Source organism: Artemia sp. Qi Xiang Cuo, chromosome 4 (genome assembly GCF_049724085.1).
Source record: "Artemia sp. Qi Xiang Cuo chromosome 4, ASM4972408v1, whole genome shotgun sequence".
Taxonomy (NCBI): domain Eukaryota; kingdom Metazoa; phylum Arthropoda; class Branchiopoda; order Anostraca; family Artemiidae; genus Artemia; species Artemia sp. Qi Xiang Cuo.
Window position 1 is genome coordinate 34,240,629 of NC_142797.1, and position 15,528 is coordinate 34,256,156.

A 15,528-nucleotide genomic window follows, 5' to 3' on the forward strand; every position below is an offset into this window, starting at 1 on the left:
CTCTAACCTAATTCAAGGGATTTCAAGAGAGATGGTTGAGGCGGTGGGGGAGGTGGGGGAACGTAGGCTAAGCTAGTCTAACCTAAATTAACCTAACCTAACATAATCTAACCTAACCATACACCTAACTTTTTATCTGTCTCTAACCTAATTCAAGGGATTTCAAGAGCGATGGTTGAGGCGGTGGGGAGCTCCACACCTAAGAACTTTTCTTTCTCGTACGTAGGCTAAGTTAGTCTATCCTAAATTAACCTAACCTAACATAATCTAACCTAGCCTAACCATACACCTAACTTTTTGTCTGTCTCTAACCTAATCTAATCTAACCTAAGTGATGCGTACGTAGGTAAATATTTAAATATGTTAAAAATACGTTCCTAGAAATTTTCACGCCCCCCTCCAGTGAATTGAGTGCTAGTCACTTTAATTCCCAATCAAATGAGTCCTTTTCAATGTTTCTGTGACGAGTCCTTATGTGAGTACTTAGAAAATATAAAATGATATAATCAGGATATTCTTAAACCTGATTCCCCCTCCCCTCGAGTCATTTAAGTTGTAATAGCTCTGATTTCGGGGCACATTTCAAAATATCCTTTATCAATTTTTCTTCTTTTTTCTTTTTGATTACACAAGAAGTGTGAAATCATATAGTTGATCAATCTTTGATAGTTTTACAGAAATTCTCACTTCCCATTGATGCTCTCCTATTTCCAAAACAAAATCGAACGTAACAATTAATTAATCTGCATTGAAGATGTCTCGTTTGACACAATTAGTCTATGCGATGTAAGAAGTATTGTTTTGAAACCATTCTCCGCGAGTGAAAAGTGGCAATTCTAGTGAGTGTTAATTGATATATAGAAAGGTAATTATTGTTCTAAATCAACAGTTTGCATGATTTCGTAAATAAATAACCGTTAGGTAAGTATATTTAAGAGCTTTGAAAAGCTTTAAAAGTCAGTATATGTTAAAATAGAGGACAAGATAGAAAATAATGGAATGTTCTTCAAATGCAAGCCCGGCAATGTTTGATGTGAGTTCAATAATATGTCTTTTCAGTGTGTTTTCCAACGAAAATAAGCAAAATATGACAATTTTTTCCTGAAATTGAAACCTCTTAGTTTAACTCAGGTATTGAACCTTTGGTAGATATAATGGTTCGAAAATAAACTATTCCCGTAATACAGAAAATTTAAGTTTGAACAATTATTCGTTATTATTTCATTATATCTTTGGTTTAGTCTGGTAGCTCTTTACTTTTACTCGAAAAGTGTCCTCTTGTGGGAAATGCAAAATACGATGAAATTACGTTCCCATGGTTCTAATTCATATCCTTTAATTAGGGGGGTCAGGACTTGGTAATAAAAAGGAATATTCATTTAAATACTCATAAATATATCTCTTAATATGGTTTTTCAGTGTTTTTTCTAACGAAAATAATCAAAATACGACGAAATTACGTTCCCATGGTTCTAATTCATATCCTTCAATTAGGGGGGTCAGGACTTGGTACTGAAAATGTGTATTTCTTCATTTTTAGCCATTTTGCAAAGGTAATAAAGGAATATTTTGTATTTTTTCTAGCTTTTGTGTGTTTTCGCAACAGAATGGCTCATATTTGAAACACTTACCCTTAGCTAGTTGAAAATGTGTATGAATTCTTCATTTTTAGCTGTATTGCAGAGGTAATAAAGGAACATTTTGCATTTTTTATAACTTTTGTGTGTTTTTGCAATAGAATAGCTCATATTTAAAACATTTACCCTTTAGCTAGTTGAAAATCTGTAAGAATTTTTCATTTTTAGCCCTAATGAAGAGACAAAAAAGGAACATTTTGCATTTTTTCTAACTTTCGTTTGTTTTAGCAATAGAATGGCTCATATTTAAAACACTTACCCTTAGCTAGTTGAAATGTGTATGAATTCTTCATTTTTACCCGTATTGCAGAGGTAATAAAGGATAATTTTGCATTTTTTCTAACTTTTGTGTGTTTTCGCAACAGAATGGCTCATATTTAAAACACTTACCCATAGCTAGTTGAAAATGTGAATGAAATCTTCATTATTAGACTTTTTGCAGAGGTAATAAAGGAATATTTTGTATTTTTTCTAACTTTTGTGTGTTTTATAAAAAGAAATGCACATATATAAATAAATTAACGGGATATATTTTAAATTTTTATTTATTTCTTCATTTTTTGACTTATCTCTTTTTTATTTAAGTTTTTTTTTTTTTTTTTTCTATCTTTTGTGTTTTTTCGCAATAGAATGGCTCATATTTAAAACATTTACCCTTAGCTAGTTGAAAATATGTATAAATTCTTCATTTTTACCCGTATTGCAGAGGTAATAAAGTAAGATTTTGTATTATTTCTAACTTTGTGTGTTTTAGCAACAGAATGGCTCATATTTAAAACACTTAACCTTAGCTAGTTGAAAATGTGTGTGAATTCTACATTTTTAACCGTTTTGCAGAGGGAATAAAGGAATATTTTGTATTTTTTCTAACTTTTGTGTGTTTTCGCAACAGAATGGCTCATATTTAAAACACTTATCCTTAGCTAGTTGAAAATGTGTATGAATTCTTCATTTTTAGCCGTTTTGCAGAGGTAATAAAGGAATATTTTGTATTTTTTCTAACTTTTGTGTGTTTTCGCAAAAGAATGGCTCATATTTAAAACACTTACCCTTAGCTAGTTGAAAATGTGTATGAATTCTTCATTTTTAGCCATTTTGCAGAGGTAATAAAGGATTATTTTGAATTTTTTCTAACTTTTGTGTGTTTTCGCAACAGAATGGCTCATATTTAACACATTTACCCTTAGCTAGATGAAAATGTTTATGCATTCTTCATTTTTAGCAGTAATTCAGATTTAATATTTGAATATTGTTCATTTTTTAAAACTTTTGTTTTATTTATAGATATAATTTCACACATTTAAAACATTTACACTTTAGGTCGTTTAAAATGTACATTAATACTTCATTTTTATCCGTATTCAAGAGATAATATAGGAATATTTTTCATTTTCTCAAACTTTTGTGTGTTTTCGCAATAGAATGGCTCTTATTTAAAACATTTACCCTTAGCTAGTTGAAAATGTGTATGAATTCGTCAATTTTAGCCGTTTTGCAGATGTTATAAAGGATTATTTTGTATTTTTTCTAACTTTTGTGTGTTTTCGCAACAGAATGGCTCATATTTAAAACACTCATCCTTATATAGTTGAAAATGTGTATTAATTTTTATTTTTAAGCCGTATTGCACAGTTTATAAAGGAACATTTTTCATTTTTTCTAAATTTTGTGTGTTTTCTCAACATAATGGCTCATATTTAAAACACTTAACCTTAGCTAGTTGAAAATGTGTATGAATTCTTCATTTTTACCCGTATTGAAGAGGTAATAAAGGACTATTTTGTATTTTTTCTAACTTTTGTGTGTTTTTGCAACAGAATGGCTCATATTTAAAACACTAACCCTTAGCTAGTTTAATATGTGTATGAATTCTTCAGTTTTAGCATGTTTTCAGAGTTCATAAATGAATATTTTGTATTTTTTCTTACTTTTGTGTGTTTTCGCAACAGAATTGCTCATTTTTACAACACTTACCCTTATCTAGTTGGAAATGTGTATGAATTCTTCATTTTTAGCACTATTGCAGATTTACTATATGACTATTTTGGATTTTGTCTAAGTTTTTTGTGTTTTCTCAACAGTATGGCTCATATTTAAAACACTTAACCTTAGCTAGTTGAAAATGTGTATGAATTCTTCATTGTTAGCCGTTTTGCAGAGTTAATAAAGGAATATTTTGTATTTTTTCTAACTTTTGTGTGTTTTCGCAACAGAATGGCTCATATTTAAAATATATATGTGTGTGTGTAAGTTTTTGTGTGTGTGTAAGTTTTGGCGTGTGTGTGTAAGTTTTCGTGTGTGTGTGTGAGTTTTCATGTGTGTGTGTAAGTTTGTGAGTGTGTTTGTGTAATTTTTAGTGTGTGTGTGTTAGTTTTCGTGTGTGTGTGTGTGTAAGTTTTTGTGTGTGAGTGTTTGATTTTGTGCGTGTGTGTAAGTTTTTGTGTGAATTTAAGTTTTTTTGTGATTGTTATTTTTATTGTGATTGTGTTAGTTTTTTTTTTTGTGTGTGTGCGTGTGTGTGTGTGTGTGCGTTAGTTTTCGTGTGTGTGTTTAAGTTTGTGTGTGGGTGTAAGATTGTTTGCAAGTGTGTAAGTTTTTGTGTGTGTTATTTTTAGTATGAATGTAATTTTTATTTATATTTTAAATTTTTGAGTGTGTGTGTAAGTGTGTTTGTGTGTGTGTGTGTGTCTAAGTTTTTGTGTGTCTAAGCTTTTGGGTGTGTTAGTTTTGACGTGTGTGTGTGTAAGTTTTCGTGTGTGTGTGTGTGTGTGTGTTAGTGTTTGTGTGAATGTAAGTTTTAGTGTGCATTTGTAATTTTTTTTGTGTTGGTGTGTTTGTGTGTATGTTATTTTGTGTGTGTGTGTGTGTTTTTTTTTGTGTTTGTGTATTTTGTTGTGTGTGTGTGTCAGTTTGTGTGCATGTGTTTATTTTTTTGCGTGCATGTAAGTTTTTGTGTGCATATATGTTTTTGCGTGTGGGTGTAAGTTTTTGTGTGTGCGTGTAATTTTTTGTGTGTCTCAGGGTTTGTGTGTGGTTGTAAGTTTTTTTTGTGTGTGTTTATGTGTTTTTGTTTTTTTGTTTGTTTTTTTTATTGTGTTGTTTGTTTTTTTTGTTTTTTTTGTGTGTTTTTTAGTGTGTGTTTTTGTGTGTTTGTGTGTTTGTAAGTTTTTGTGTGTGTAAGTTTTGGCGTGTGTGTGTAAGTTTTCGTGTGTGTGTGTGTGTAATTTTTTGTGTGTGTGTGTAAGTTTTTGTGAGTGTGTGTATGTTTTTGTGTGTGTGTGTAAGTTTTTGTGTGTGTGTATGTTTTTGCGTGTGTGTGTGTTTTCGTGTGTGTGTGTGTGTGTAAGTTGTGTGTGTGTGTGTGTGTAATTTTTTGTGTGCATGTAATTTTTTGTGTGCATGTAAGTTTTAGTGTGCATGTGTTAGTTTTTGTGTGTGTGTGTGTGTGTTAGTTTTTGTGTGTGTGTGTGTAAGTTTTGGCGTGTGTGTGTAAGTTTTCGTGTGTGTGTGTGTAAGTTTTCGTGTGTGTGTGTAAGTTTTTGTGTGTGTGTGTGTGTAAGTTTTTGTGTGTGTGTAAGTTTTTGTGTGCATGTATGGGGACCGGGGGATGGCCTTTGGGGCCCAGGGAGGGCGTTTGGGGATCCGGGGCCCTTGAGGATTGAGTGGTCTTTTGGGAGCCCGGGGGACCTTTGGGGACCGGGGGAGGGCCTTTGGGGCCCAGTGGGCGTTGGGGGACCGGGGGAGGACCTTTGGGGGACCGGGGGACCGTGGGGGGCCGGTTGGCCGTTTGGGAGCCGGGGGGACCTTTGTGGACCTGGGGAGGGCGTTTGGGGGTCTGAGGAGGGGGTTTGGGGGAAAACATTTCGAAATTTTTACTTTTTAGTTTACTTTTTTTTGCGGCGCATCCCTGCGGCGCATCCTGCGGCGCTTTCCTGCGGGGCCTCCCTGCGGCGCAGCCCCTGCGGCGCTTTCCTGACCCGCGGCGCATCCCTGCGGCGCTTTCCTGTCCCACGGCGCCTCCCGGCGGCGCTTCTCTGGTCCGGGGGGAGGGCCTCTGGGGGCCCAGGGAGGGCCTTTGGGGGTCCGGGGGGACAGTTGGGGGCCTGGGGGACATTTGGGGACCGGTGGAGGGCCTTTGGGACACCGTTGGTCCTTTGGGAGCTCGATGGGCCTTTGGGGGCCCCGGGGAGGGCCGTGGGGGGGCTGGGGGGGCCGTTGGGGGCCCCGGGGGCCGGGGGGGCGCGGGGGGGGCCTGGGAGGCCCGGGGGCTTCGTGCGGGGTTGGGGTCGGAGGATTGGAACCCTTTGGGGTTGGGTTAGAGGACCTCACAACACTTTTCAAATGAAACTTGTGTATTATAACGACCACAGAGTTTCACCATTAAATTCTCTTCTAAAATCTCTTCAAAAATCATCTTTTAAAATGTCTCTAACTGTTTCGCCGAAATAGTTCCATAACCTGTCTAAAACAGTTTCGCCCAAATAATCCCTAAACGTAATTCAGCGTGTTCCTTTTGTTTTTGGCATCTCTGCGCTAATGCATTTCAAATTATTTGGAAACCTGATCCCCGCGCTAAAACAATTCATCGCTAAGATGTTTCTTGGAGAATTGTTTCCATGGCCTTTGGTTATTAATATCCTTTGGAGTTCGACCAAAAGAGTTGTTTCAGAGGCAAAGACATTAATGACTTGGATCTATTCCTGGAGAATCGTTTCTATGCGAAAATTTTTAAAGTCTGACAGATGATGTCATTGGTTGATTGATCTGTCAAGAAAGGGGAATTAATTTGTTGTTTCTAAGGGGAATTATTGATTCACGATAGGTGAATTGAGGTCGACAGCACAGGTGTTCCAAGGTCGATGTTGTTGTTGTTGTAAGTACACGCTCTCAGCGAATGTCAAGGTCGATGTTGTTGTTGTTGACACACCTTGGAAATTTAGGTCATTGACACACTTTGATTACGCAATCAATTTCTCAGAAATCCATTTCCCCTAGGGACTCTATGCCCATATTAGGACCATAAACCACGTGGTGATCGTGGGAGTTTTAAAAAAAAGTGTCCGGATCGGGATTCGAAGGGGTATTCTAATCGTGGGAGTAGAACCCCCCATTCTACTGTTGGATTTTCCGGCATTATCTGATTAACAATCAGAAACAAAAATCTAGAAAAATAAGTTTTCAACTGAAAGTATAGACGAGCCTTGAAAAATGCAAAAACAAATAGTCCATATATGAGGGAGGCTGCATCCTTCTAAATCCCTTGCTCTTTAAACTAAAGTCCCTATTGCTTTGACAAAGCTTTTATTCTAATTAAGAAACCCTAATGTTAGTGAAGTCTTTCTTAATTAATTGAGAAAAAAGTCAAAATCTATCGTAAAGAAAGAAGGCCTTAGGAGGGGGAAGCCCTCTCATATATTTGTATTTTATTGCCAGAAGAAAGATCACGGACGCGTGTTTATTTGTTTTGTCTTTTCAAGGGCGATCGTATCGACCCAGTGGTCCTAGAATTTCGCGAGAGGGCTCATTCGAACGCAAATTAAAGGTTCTAGTGTCGTTTTTAAGTGACCGAAAACCTGGAGGGCAACAAGGCCCCCTCCCAAGCTCATTTTTCCCAAAGTCATCAGATCAAAATTTTGAGATTGCCATTTTGTTCAGCATAATCGAAATATCTAATAACTGTGTCTTTGAGGACCACTTAATCCCCCACAGTCTCCGGGGGAAGAGCTGCAAGTTATCAACTTTGCCCATTGTTTACGTATAGTATTGGTTATTGGTAAGTATACAGACATTTTCAAGGAAGATTTTTTTCTGGTGGGGGGATTGGAGGATTGGGTTGCGTGGGAGGATTTTTCCATGGAAAAAAGTTTCATGGGGAAGAGAATTTCTATTGAGGGGGTACTTGGATTTCCCAGAATTATTTAAAAACGATCAGAAATTAAACAAAAAAACAAGTTTTTTCAACTGAAAGTAAAGTAGCAACATTAAAACTTAAAACGAACAGATATATGAGGGGGTTCGTCCCCTCGTCAATAGTCATCAATACCTCGCTCTTTACGCTAAAGTGTTTTTAGTAATTTCAAAAGAGCTATTTATTCTAATTAAACGGCCTTTGTGATTCAGAGGTCATCCTTCAAGAATTGGAACCAATTTCGAACTTTAGTATAAAGAGCGAGGTATTGACGAGGGGGTCAACCCCCCATATTACGTATATGAGGAAGTTCGCCCCCTCGTCAGTACCTCGCTCTTCACGCTTAAGTTCGAATTTTGTTAAATAATGGCCGAAATAAGCAATGGTTTGTTTGTCTTACTTTCCTGCCAATCTTAGCATGTAATTTTACCTTAACCAGCTTCATAACTATGATTTTTATGTGATAATAAACCAAAGATATTGTATTTCTTCGGCTTGTGGTTGTTATTAAATTAAAAAAAGGTTTTCCTACTGAAAGTAAGAAATAACATTAAAACTTAAACGAACGTAAATTATTACGTATATCTTTTAAAGATCTTTTCTTTCATTCATTTCAGTCATTTGAGAATTGCTCAACTTGTGACTTTCATTAAAAAAAAAAAGAAAATAGTTTCAACCTCTTTGGCCGTTTTGTTACTGTGCCTTAAAAAAATAAGTTCCGCAAATTTAAGTTATGTGGGAGAATCTTTCCATGAAGAAATTTCTCGTGGGGGAAGTGAACTTTCCATGGAGGGGGAACTGGATTTCCCGACGTTATTTTTTAAAACGACCAGCAATTGAATAAAAAACAAGTTTTTTCAACTGAAAGTAAGAACCAACATTGAAACTTAAAACGAACAGAAAATATCACGTATATGAGATGGGTTGCATCTCCTCAATAGCTCACTCTTGCGTAAAAATTTCTTTTTTAATTCTTAAAAGAGGTTATTATTATAATTAAACAGCCTTTGTAATTCCGGAGTCATTCTTAAACAACTGGAATAAAAATCAAACTTAGGTTATTATAAGGTTATGTAGGTTATTAGTTTAAAAAAAGTAAACTTAATATGCAAATTTAGTTTTAATTATTCATGTACGGTGAGCCATATTCAAAACCTGTTTTAATTTAAAAACGTTCAGAAATTAAATAAAAAAACAAGTTTCTTTTAACTGAAAGTAAGGAGCAACATTAAAACTTAAAACAAACAGAAATTATTCCGTATAAGGGGCTGTCCCCACCTCAACGCACCGCTCTACGCTAAAGTTTTTTTATTGTTTTAAAAAGTAGAGTTGTGACAAAGAGTCAGACTATAGTGTAAAGAGCGAGGCGTTGAGGAGAAAACAACCACTTTCATATACGGAATAATTTCTATTCGTTTTTAGTTTTAGTATTGTTCCTTACTTTCAGTTTAAAAAAAAACTTGTTTTCTTTTTTTATCTAATACAAAAAAGAAAAGTCAATTGCCTATTGCTTACGCATAGCATTTGTTATTGGGAAGTAGACAGACATTTTTCGGGGAAGCGTATTTTCTCTGGGGGAATTTTTAGTGGTGGGATGTGGGGGATGCCCCCTCTTAAATAATTCGCTCTTTATGCTAAGGTATAACTTTGTATCCCAATGCTTTACGAGCAACAAGTGAAACACAAGGTTTGTTAAATTAAAATAAGAAGCCTTTTAAAAATTCTAAATAACGTTAGCGTGAAGAGCGAGGTATGTTGGAGGGGGTATGCTCCCCTTAGTTCTAGGCATTTGCTCCCCCCCCCCCTTGTGGAAAATACCCCCCAGGGAAAGGGCTACACACTATCGGTATCGGACGTATTTATATCATGCCTATCGTTGTGAGCGTATTGGTATCGCAGGTATCTAGACAGATTTTCAATAGCTCATATAAAAGAAATTGCTCATGTCTACGTCCAGAGGCGTAATTTCGTCAAAATTCTGGGGGGAGGGGGCAAAGTTTGAGCCAATTTTCCCAAATCAAGTGAGAACTTAAAATTGAGCCATATATTACCATAGCGGCAAAGATATTATACTAAAGAAAACTGATCTTTTTCTCTGGATGCTTCAGTTATGCAGGCTTATCTTAGTTTTGACAAGATTTTTTGCAGAAACTGAATTTCAGCGGGGGGGGGGGACAGTCTTGGGTCTGGAGGGGGCAGTTGCCTCCACCCTGCCCCATAGCAAATTACGCCTCTTTCTACGACCTTCCTATAAATTCCACCATCAGCAAGTTCCAAATGACACTAAAAATAGGACTTTTGAGTAGTATCCATATACACAGTCCGAAACTTACATAGAAACTTACACCTGAGGGTATACACAGTCTGAAACTTACATGGAAACATACACCTGAGGCAATAGGCACCACGAAACTTACATGCAATTACACATGAATTGCGCAAGGAAAAGCCATGGCTGAGACACTACACTCACACATGAACATTTTAAAAGTTGCCAATCTTTTTGTTTTTTATCAGAATTGCACAATGAGTGTATTATTCGACGCGGGCATTTTTTATGTGGCAATTTGTGGTTACTGCATGTACGTCAACCTGATTTTAAGCTGGGATTAGAATATAGAAACTAATTTTAACCACAATTAAAATTAACAGGGGGCTTGAATTCAGAGTAACTAGTTTATTTGAGAGGGGCTTAGTATTGAAAAAATGAGCCCAGAATTTACATTGTTGGAGATTCATGATGGAGCCGACAGCAGCAGCAACGATATAAGAGGACCCAATGTGGCTGTGGAAATAACCGCTAGCTTTAGACTATGCCTTGAATGGGACAGTATGTATGCTAGATACGTGATATCATTAAGCAAGTTTAAGCAGGAGGAGCAACTATGTTTTGCTGGAAAAGTGAATATTCTCCATATAAATAAACTTCAGTCAGCATTAGATGTCCTATAAAAATATTTTGATGAGAACAAAATGCATCAGTGAATATTATTATTGTAATTATGTTCAATAAAATTGTTTCTAAATCAAAGCTATTTTTCTTTCTATAGTAGACTAGCGTATATTTTCTAGAGTACAAAAAAAATTCTGGTTAGTCTGAAGTTGGTTGTGAGAGTGTTAGGACTCTAAAAAATGGATAGATTCGAGAAAGAGCGAATCATGAGGAATCTAGTGTTTTTGGAAGAACAATTGATTCTAGACGATCATTTTCTAGAGCTGTCTATTCAAGGAAAGATATTTTCTCGGGGAATGCTTGTCGATATAATGAAAAGTGATTCTCCATCATTAGACTATTGTATGAAGCTTCTACGTCGTGATTCAAATGCATTTACACAATTTATTGATATATTGATCACAACACGGCAAAATGATATTGTGGATATGCTTTTAAACATTAGTTTAGAAATTTAGAACTTTTTTCATGAGAAAGATTATGCTCAAGGATGATTTACTCCTCTCTCTCTCTATCTTCAAAAATTTGTGTCCTGCCTAGCCATCAGATTCATTTTAGCAGTGAGCGTATCAACACATGAGAAAATGATCCCTATATGTCCTCTATGTATGTAAACACTGGGGAGCTGCACAATGATTGATGAGTATGATGAAAAGTGTGGATTATGCAACCCGTGCAAAATGCTTAGAGGATATGCTGTAAAAATTATAGGTTGTATTTACTGTCTTGAAGATGTCTGTGAGTCTCATCCTAGAGGCCAGCTATGCTCCAATTGTCATTATGATAAATGTATGCACTGAGAAAATACATATTCCAGTATGACTGGAAAGAGTCCCAAGCGTGATTTTAGTTTATTGCTACGAGATTGGTATCGTCGTGGTTTTAGATTGTTCTGGGAGGAGGAGCCGGGTTAGCGATTCAACTGTTGGAACAGCAAAAGAATATGGTTTCTACGTCATCGTTGTGAAGACAATGGGTCTTATGATTATAAACACAGTGATTTTCATTTGGCTGTGACGGAATGTGATTCGATACTTGAGGACTGTTTGTGAAATTGCTTTAAAAATACGAATTGAAACAAGTGAATTCTCTAGAATGAATGAGAATAGTATCATTGACTATACAAAGAGATATGACAAGAGTGAAGTCACACTCTATTGTAGAAAATGTGACCCTGACATTGCAGTACATCAGGATCAGTACACTGTGAATTCAGATAATCTACCTGCGCTAGTTGTTGTCGACAAATACCTATACCTAGTAGAAGATGAGATCTAAAGAGTAGAAAAGTCGTTTTATCATGTACATAAATTCTTATTAATAAACAATTTCACATACATTTTTAGAACATTTTATTCGTAGGGCACTAAAATAAATATTAAATACGCTTGTAAGTATATTTTACACTAGAAAGTCGTTCAATCGAGGTAAGTCAACGTAGATGTTGAGAAACTGCTTGTAGGTGTAGCCACGACATCTGAACATAAAAAAGAGTAGTGCATGAAAGCCACATGTCTTAGTCGTTAAATCTTGTACTCTTCGTTTATTTTGAATAATGGTTTTCCCACTGCTTTCAATGAAGTTGCTGATGTATGGCGTGTAGAATTTATACGATAGGCCAAGAGGATAAAAAAATTCAATATTCTTCGCTGTTTGAAAGATGCATAGCCAATGGCTGGTCTTCAAAGTCGATGGACTACTATTAACAATGATTAAGGTATTGTTAACACTTGGAATTTTTTCAATGAAGTCCGAAGGTATGCAATAGGACTTGTACTGGGACATGTATGGATCCATAAAAAAATACGTTGATTATTTGGTTTGTGTTCATGGTGCTAGGTCTAGTAGAACACTGCCGTCGGGTGTGATTTCCCAATAGGTTTCAAATTGACTCAATGATATTAGCGTGATACTCTCAGTCAAAGCATCGGCAAATGTACACTCTAAACGTACATTCCCTGTTCGTACTATGCTCATATCCTGAGTCCCCGACAAGTCCAGAACAATTAACCCATGATTTTTTGAAAACTTTGAATCGGTTATTCTATTTTCAAATAGTTGAGAATCATTATCTAGGAATTGCATCTAGTACAGAGATCTATTGAACTTTTTGACCAAAGATAGAGTGTACAGTGGGATACTATTCACTTTGCACAAAAGGCTAGATAGACCGAAAAAATGTAAATCATGGGGGGATTCAGTCCAGGATCAAACGGCACTACCACTCTTTACAGAAGCGAAAGCCACTTTTGATGGGATTTCTCCATTTATAAATGATGAATCGCTATAGCTACGAGAGCCAGTTGCAATGTCACATTGATTGGTGATCGTATGGGGGACGAGAAATTCAATGTTGTTGCCATTGGCTCTAAGCTTTTCCACTACCAATGCAACAGAGCTTATTGTTTTTAGACGTGGAGAATTGCCGATGTGATAATGACATTTGCATCGGGTGCTGCAGGAAGTGTTTTTCTCAAAATGAAATTCGATGGGGCCAGTTGTAACTTTATGTCAATCTTGACATTGGGGGGTAACCATTGGGATATATTGAATATCTCATGATATAATTTTCCAACCAGATGATACTCTTAGGTTACTGCAGTAGTCAACTCACCGTCAGTATCAACACCTGATCGATATTCATAGCCTAATGATTTTCGTCTCAACTCCTTGTATGCCTTTGGTGTCATCATCATAAATTGTATGTAGCTTGCATAGTTGGATAAATTATTACTAGTGCTCACCAAAGTACCATTAATAAATACATTAATTTGTTTGAATAGGTTGTGTAGAATACAGTTTTCGCAGGAGAGACCAACGCCAGCATTTGGAGTTGTATTATCTGACTTTTTCTTCACCGCAACATTTAAATCAATAAATGCTGACGACATATCAATGAATTAGTCTTTATTGGAAAATATTTGAAAGTGTATATTCTCCAAGAGGGGTTGGTTGGGGATGAAATTGTTCATATTAGCCATACTTGACACTGAAATCAACATTTTCAGCATTGAATAGATTCAATGAGGAACTAATTGATGGATAAGCTTCCTTGTGGGGGAGATAAGTCATCTTAAGAGAAGAAATCCTTCTTTGATCTAACAATCTTTTTCTTTTTCTTCTTCTGCTTATTGGTCTTCCTTATTTTATTTCCTCAAAGTCCTTGTTGATGTCCTTCGCTTCCCGTCTGGGTGGAGACTGATGAGTGAATGACGCGAACGCATCCTTTTAAATCCCTCCCAATTTTGTCGAGATTTTAGTTGCTCACCAACGGCTCTTGCTAAAGATCTAATATTTTCCTTAACACTCTCCTTGAAATTCTTGCCCGACCCCCAGTCCTGTGGTGTGGAGGCAGCAAAATTTGATGCAGCAGGCACAAGATTTTTTCTGGCAAGGGGTAGTGCAGAACGAAATAGCCTAGCAAACCAGCTACCAAGACCATAGCCAGACATTGTAGTACGCCCCTTGTAGTAGTCCAATCCATTTCCTATTTGACGTGGACTCAAAGCACCAACATAGCAATCGATATCGGGACAGACAAATGGAATTATCCTATTGTTCATTTTAGGTGATTGTGCTATCGCCAACAATGGGTCGAAAATGACATGTAATCACTGCTAAGCCTTTTGTTATTGCTAGAGGAATCACCCAATTCAGTTCTTAGTGTTAACTGACAGAGTTCCCAATACGAAGTGTTTACAGGAACATACTGAAGATGCTTTATATTATAGTGATTAACAATTTTATGAGATGTTTTTCGTTCAAGAACACGTAGGAGGGGGACATTTGAATTACCGACTCTCGATGTTTCCACAAAAGATGCATAGAGAAATATGCAAGAGTCCGAGGCAAAACCAGGTGGATAATCAGCAAAAATAACTTGATTCATCCCGTAAACGGTGCCAGCATTTTTCCCATTGATCATATTCTGTTTAAAGCAAAGAACGTCTCTCAGTTTATCATTGAGAATAATTATTTCAGTGTCAACAGGGGAGGTAATGTAAATCCTATCGTGTTCCAATGAATAATTAAAATGGAATTTTTCCTTCCTACGATATGAGATTTTTCTATTGATTGTACGACACAAATCTGTCCTATTATCGTATTCAATATATTTCAATTTGGCATGTGGATATTCGCTAGATTTAAGTGTTTCAACACATTCATAGTCGACAAAGAGTGTCCAATCGAATGGTATAACTTATATATCATACACACAATCCTTTCTCAGGATGTCATAGGTATTTTTGAGAATGCAATCGACAAGAGCCACTTCATAGGCACCGTCAAATTTTATGGCAGGGGGAAGAATTTCGTCCGAAAGTCAATTTTTATATTCAAGTCATTGTAGAGAGGATTGGAAACGTTGGACATAAAAGTTACATAGAAATCAATGGGCATAGTCAATATCTTAAACGCCGATCCAAGAATCAAAACCAGAGTTGTATCCTAGGCACCGAACAAGTAACTGTTTCTTACCCCTACGAGTACGTGTCTTTAATATCTTTTCAATTTGATAGATTTCACTATTATTTTTAACTTTTTGTAGTTCATAGTCATAAAAGCTGCCGAGAATCTCTTCATCTTTGGTATCTCGTAGACGATAAGTTATAGGTTTGGTGTCTAGGATTTTTGCCACTTAAAAAAGTTCAGTGGACCACAAGTAATTCCCCTTTTCAAAAACATTAGTTGTTCTATTAATTCGAACAGTATCACCAACATTAAATTTATTTTTGTTCCTGACAATCAATGCGTTGTGATATTGTCTTTGAAAGATGTCAATTTATCATTATCATAATGATGAACTTCTGTTGGTTTAGAGTTGAATAATGATCAATGATGTCGATGATTATAGATAAACATAATTTTATCTAAATCATGAATAAAAGCCGGTGTATTTTTCAATGTACAATATCTTGAAATTAAAATTCAAATAGTTCTTATCAATCGTTCGGCCAATGCAGCCTTTATAGGACTATGACTATGATAGAGCAGTGTACTATATTTCTCTAGTATTTTTGCAACATAAG